Source organism: Panthera uncia, chromosome D2 (genome assembly GCF_023721935.1).
Source record: "Panthera uncia isolate 11264 chromosome D2, Puncia_PCG_1.0, whole genome shotgun sequence".
Lineage (NCBI taxonomy): Eukaryota > Metazoa > Chordata > Mammalia > Carnivora > Felidae > Panthera > Panthera uncia.
In genome coordinates, this window is record NC_064818.1 from 25,746,723 (window position 1) to 25,753,544 (window position 6,822).

Consider the following 6,822-nt stretch of genomic DNA (forward strand, 5'->3'; position numbering starts at 1 on the left):
AGGTAAGGAGGGTTACAGTCTCAGAGTGTGTGGCAGCCTCTCTTTTCAGGAGAGCCCAGGCTGTTGCCAGCAATCTGCACTCTAATGGTGCCAACACAGGCAGTTGATTTGTGTTTGTTTTTTTTTGTTTTGTTTTTTTCTTGTTTCTGTTTTTTTGCCTCAGGACCCCATATGCAATTTATGGCCATCATAGGTGGTCCAGAGACTCTAGGAGGCAGACAGGGAGGTTGCTAACGTCTTTACAGTGAAGAGTCTCTGAGAGCGCTAATGGGAGTGCCTGTTGATTTTGATTTGGATGGATTCTAGAGCCTATTTTTCAAGGTAGGCTGATTTGTAAGTAGCACCATTAGTGAAATTAAGTAACATCTGTAAATGAGGAGTATAGTGCTTTCAGTACTCATAAAGAGTTTTTAATGAATGTGCCAAATGCATTTCCTCAGTGGAGGATATCATCAATGTGACGTCATACCTGTGCTCCTGAAGAAAAGTGGATGCAGTTAAGATCTTGTCTGCAAAGATGGTGTGCACATACATTATAGGGAGGCTAGTAAAGGTGTGTGTGTCCTCTGGAGGTGAAGGTTAACTGCTGCTGAGAGGTTATTAAAGTAAGGATGTAGTAGAACATAAAACATATTAGCCCAGTATGTAATATAGAAAGATATTTACTGGCTACTAATGAATAGAGTTAGTAATTTCAATACTATTGGGTGTTGGGGACTTAACGGATATGACCACAGCCTTAAGGTTGTGGTAGTTTACCATGACAAGCCATTTAATCTTTCCTTGTTTAAGAACAGGCAAAACGAGGCTGTCAAATAAAGAAGCAATGGAGATAATCACCCATTCATTAATTAGGTCTTATATAATAAATTCTGATCCTTGAAGACCCCGTTTTGATTTATTTGGGGATGTATTAACCATTCTAACTAGGGGCTCATGGAGTCCCATTTTATCAAGCCAATTTGTAAGTGTCAAAGACTTAATTTAATTTAAATTTATTACTCAATATGTCAGAGTGTTTATGTCTAAGATGAGATATTTCAGGGCAAAGGGTACTATGACTATGGGAAATTTAGCCAAGGTTGTAATTAAAATGAGGCATGGCTATTTTTTTGTCTAATTTATATTTAGTTATTTTCCCAAGATTATTTGGGATACCATGTTTAAATTTAGTGGGATCCCAGGTATAATTATAATTTAAGGCCCAGTATTGATTAATCCTTGTCTACGGTGCATTTTAGCAAATGCAGTTAATCTAGAATCTATGTGGTAGAAACACAAAAGCCACTTACTATTCTTATATATTATTTCTATATACATTTTTAAAATAAATTTTGGATTTTTAATTGGCTCACATTATGGATTTTTATTTTAATGAATTATGTGCATGTGTATTCTGTTGTTAGTTCCTTCCCAAGTATCTTGGGTTTTGTTTCTATTTAATCCCTCTCCCCTATTTTTTTTTCCTGTTTTGAACTTCTAGTAGACTAAAGCCACAGTATTCAGTTTCTGTGTCTGTTTGCTAAGTCATAGTGAGGACTTTCTGTGGGATTACAAGAAAGGGGAAGGATAATGGTAGCCTACCTCATAGGCAGCCATCTTTTGTTCCCACCCTTCCCAGTCCACCTCCCAGGGACTGGGGTCTACACTTAGAGAGGTGTAGCTGGCTCTCCTTGGGACAACACAGCCCCTTATCCAAAGTGTCAGTCAATCCACAGGTTGACATGGTGTGGCACTTAGTAAAGCACAAGTACACTGGACAATGCTTTTTTTTTTTTTTCATTATTTATGCAATTGGGTAACTTTGGCAGCTGCGGGAGGACAGAGGTAAGATATTCAACTCTGGTCTAAACATTGGGCCACTGACCTAGATGCAACCCACAATACCCCTCAGGATCTGGGCAACATGAAGTTAGTTGACAACAGCAAGGTGTGTAGCAGCACAGAAGATGGGCCATCTAAGCAACATCAACAGAAACGGAGTGTCATTCCTCCTACTCTGAGGAAGTCTGGTCGATATCTTCTTCCACAGGAGTCACCAGAAGTGCATGGATAAACCAGAATTCTGCCTCAAATAACAATTAAAACAAAAACAAAAACAAAACAGCACTGGTGTTGAAGAAGTGACAAGACCCTGAAATAAGCCTCTGCCAAATGTAGGAAATGACCAGGAAGATACTGGAAAAGTGCCCCCAGAAGTGCAACTCAAGTGATCCATCATTCCTCCTGCCCTAAGTGAGGACCTCGCTTTGGCTGGTATGCAGCCAGTCCCCTGAGTTTAGCCAGTATCTTTAATATTCCATCACCAAGGATATTTGGGTAAAGAGAGACGTGGAAACCACCAATAGACACAGATTAAGTTTTTGATGGCAGGACACGACACTGACACCAAGATAAGTGACAGGCAGGACTCTATTATAGGCATCTCCAAATGAGAAAATGGTGTCAGTCAGGGTCATACAGAGGGTGTACCTGGGGATGGGGTAAGAGAAAGGTGGAGCTGTAAGCGGCAGCTTATGTACGGTAAGTGGGGTGGGGTGGCTAGGTTTTTCTGCCTCTTCTGAATTGGTTGGTTTGAATAAATTTTCAGTTTCTGGGTGTCAAGGCTGTCCCTAGTCATCTGACACCTGGCCCTAGGTCAATGAGCTCAGGTACATAATGACCCAGAGTGTGAAATCCTATGAATGCAGGTGGTTGGAGTGTGGACTTAACTAGAGAAACTGGCTGGCTTCTAGCTAGGACCTCAGAAGTAGGTCAAAACATATTTAAAACAAACAAACAAAAAAATCATATTACAGGCCTCATCCAGTCCTACTGAATCACAATCTGCATTTTGATATCTCCAGAAGATGCCAATGCACATTCAAGTTTTAGAAACATTGCTGTATATCATGCCTTTTCAGGAACAGTTGAAACACTGGAAGTATTTAACTTGGAAAAGAACAAGTTTGAGTTGGATACTGAAGAGTGAGTCAAACCACTTTAAAAATTTAAATATATAAGGGCTCTCATGATATGAAGGATCCCTTAGTAAAGAAGGGATATTAATGACCAGTTCAAAAATATAGATTTTGTTAAGGTAAGATCATGGTTAACTGACTGTATTATTTGGTGACCCTGTCTATGGAAGAATTATACACCCTCATTCTGTTTAACTTATGGCCATATAACTTGTTCTGGCTAACGAGATGTGGAGGAAAAAGACATTTGTTATTTCTAAACTTTAAGAAGTAGTGAATATTTCACCATTTTTTTCCTTCCTTGCTTCTGGGAGCATGGTAGCATATGCCAAGATAGAACTTCTCACAACCTATATACCTCAGGGAATGTCATGAGCAGTGTCTTGTCATCCTGCAATGGGTACATAGGGTGAACAAGAAATGTTTTTGTTTTAAAGGCCTACTTTCCTCCCCTATTTTTAAGCCTCTGAAATTTGGACGGTGTTTGCAACTGGTATAGTATAAGTTAAGATGACCTGACTGATACAATGAGGAACTTTCTAAAACAAGAATTATACAAAAATGCAATGCACTTTCTTCAGAGGAATGAGAATAAGGCTGGGCAATCAATTAGACGTGGATTTAAATCTCAGCTCTTTTGTTCCCAGGGAATTACATGTATATGGTCTGGCATCTCATGGATATTTGATAAATGTTTTTTTCTCTCCATTAATGCAATAGTTCCCAAATAATCCTATGGAGTTCCATATTTCCAAAGTAGTGCCTGAGGGATCAGAGCTCTGAGGGGATGCTAAAGGTACAGAGTTGCGGGTCTTCTGTCACCTATTTAATCAGTGTGACCCTACTTGAATATTTTTACATACCATAGTGGTATTTAAATTTAGCTGACTAAAAAAATCCCTAAAGGAGCATAGAATGTAAAAACTGCTGCTCTAGAGAATTCCTTGTGAATGGAAATGTTCTAGGCATTTCAGGTGACTGTAGTTGAGCGTAGCTAGAGTGGCAAGATGTCCTAGTTTTCCCAGAACAGGCCTGATTACTTCATTAGTAATCACTCCCTAATTTAATTTCAAAGGTTGCCCGGTTTGGATGATAAAATTATATGGCCACCGTAATAAAAAAGTTGAGTATAATGACATGAGTAGATGAGGAGGAGGACAACAAATAGTTAACATTAACATACAAGTTTACAATATACTACAGATTTATTTTTAAAAAGTGATTTTTGGGGCCCCTGGGTGGATTGGTCAGATAAGCATCCGACTCTTGATTTTAGCTCATGGTCTGATTGAGCCCCTGGTGAGATGGAGTCCACGCTGGGCTCCACACTGGAAGGATGGAGCCTGCTTGGGATTCTCCCTGTCCCTTTCTCTCTGCCTCCCACCACTTCCACGTGATCTCTCTCTCTCTCTCTCAAAATAAATAAACTTTAAAAAAAAAATTAAAATGTGATTTTTTTTAAAAAAGCAATTCTTTTCTGTCTGATGAATAAGTGGGCTAGATGTACTTTAAAACATGTTTCAAACTTGGAGATTCTCTCATATTATACATGTTAGAAATAACCTAGAATAATCCAATCTCTTTAGAGGATGAAGCAATTCATTGCTAAAAATAACACATTTTGATAACACCAAATAAGCAGAAGCCCTGAGAAACATGAAAATTTCTACTGGACGTCATTTTCATACTTGAAAGTACTACTTGGTTCTAAAAGAAGATGTGTCTTATAAGGATGCAGGATTTCTTCAAGGTCCAATATCTTTAGAGTTGCAGAAGAGAGTCAATTACATAAAAGCAACAGAAACAATATCCTAACCAAGAGCCAGAGCCATCAGGCACTAAACATGGATCTCAAATCTAAGGGGCATGTTTAACTTCACCGCTTCCATCTTTTTGTGATGGAGTCACCAACAATTTTAAATAGCGTTCATATGTATCCTTAGTATTGCAGTCAAGGGCTCAGCTGCATCCTAACCAATAGTTCTAGTTCTTAAATACTCAGGAAATTAAAAGGGCGGTTCCAAAAATATTGCTTTAGGAAAGCAGCCCTCCAAGTTTTGTAGGTTGGTATAATTGCGGTGTCAGTGGTAAGCATTTTAAAATTTTATGAAAGTTTAGAATCACACAAAATGTAATTGACTCTATATTAGTATATCAGATTAGAAAATCTAAGCTTGTACATTTATATTGATATTTTGACTGTTTAGGACAATGTGATCTTTAGAAAAATGTTTTCGATGTGTAACTCCAATTTCAAATGTAGAAGCGGGAGCTTAGATTTCAAGTTAAAGTCTTGCTAAATTTAAAATCAATGTTGGAGTGTTTAAGGTAACTTTGAATCACTCCATTAAAGACCTAATGTATTGCAATTTTAAGGATCACCTAAGTGTTTGCCAACCAAATAATGGAGGAAGTTAGAAAGGAAATCAAGTATTTCAAAGTATCTGATTAGTAGAGGGACTATATGTAGAACCTATCATAGTTTGTTTAAGTAACTCACATTGCCACTTAACTCCTGTGGCCATTATAAATGGAATTTAGAAAATTCATTCTTTTGTAAGCAGCTTTGTTAGTGGAAGAAAAGGCAATAATCAAAAGTAGTTCAAGAGATATCAGTGTGCATTCTTCTAAGTAGCCATGCATCAATTTTGTTTCCTGATAACTTCCAGTCTTACTTTACAGGTGTAAAAATAATGGCATGTGGCCCACATAATAAAGTTTAAGTATTTAAATATCAGCATAAAATTGACAGAATAGTAGCCTCTTGTGAGCAATAGGGATTTGGGAATAAATCTAATCTTCTCCATGTAGAACATTATCTCTATATTTTATTAATGGAAATAGACAATTTTCAAGGATTTTCAAATCATAAATGCAACCCAGTATGAAAAGTCTAAAGCTCAGACCTTGAGTTTTTATCCAACGGAAAGTTTAATCATGAAATCAATATTTTGTGAACAAAAATTCTAGTGAGCTGTGTGTGCCTGGGGAGAATATTTTCATGGCTCAGTGATGCTACTTAGTAAGTGAAAATCACTGAGGCATAACCAGAGAAAGAATTTTGTGAAATAAAACATTCAGCTGTTTTTACAAGATATTGGGCAATGCAAATTATTTTGTCTAACCACTGTGATTTTTTAAAGCTTGCTGATGCCTATATAATGGCCCATCAGGGCACTATAACTCATAGTAGTGTGCTTTTCATTCCCTTGAGTTTATTGGTACCTAATGCTCCATTGTAAGTCATTCTGCATCACCATTGCATAAGCTTAAAGTTCTTAGAAGAAGAGATTTGGGGTGGAGAATAATAGTGCATCATTTTCTCTTCTCTACTTCTCTTCTCTTCTCTTCTCTTCTCTTCTCTTCTCTTCTTTCAAAGAGGAAGAGACTAAAAGAAGTAGCTCTGTGTGGGGTCATATAAGCACCCAAAAAGCACTGGGGAATCTATGGGGAAAGAATGGGAAATGTAACCAACACCTTCCCATCTGCCATAAAGCTCTACAGTGATGACTCATTTGGTTGTGCTCAATGTACTTGAATGGTGATTTCCTTAATTCTAGAAAACTAAACAGAGCAAGCAACAAAAAGATGTTTCTTTCCTTGTAAGAGTGAAAATGAGAGGTTAAAAAAATGAAGGAATGAATATGAATATAAGTAAGTAATATAAAAATAAATGTAAATAATAAATATAAATATAAATAAATATAAATAAAAAAATAAAAATATAAGGGGAAGTCTGGTGAGACAAGATGCAACTTACACAGGGGAAAGTAAAATAATTAAAAACTTGGTTGATGCTTTCTAAGTAAATCAATGTGTATGTTGATCTGTTACAAGCTTCATTCATCTTTTTGTTTTGGGG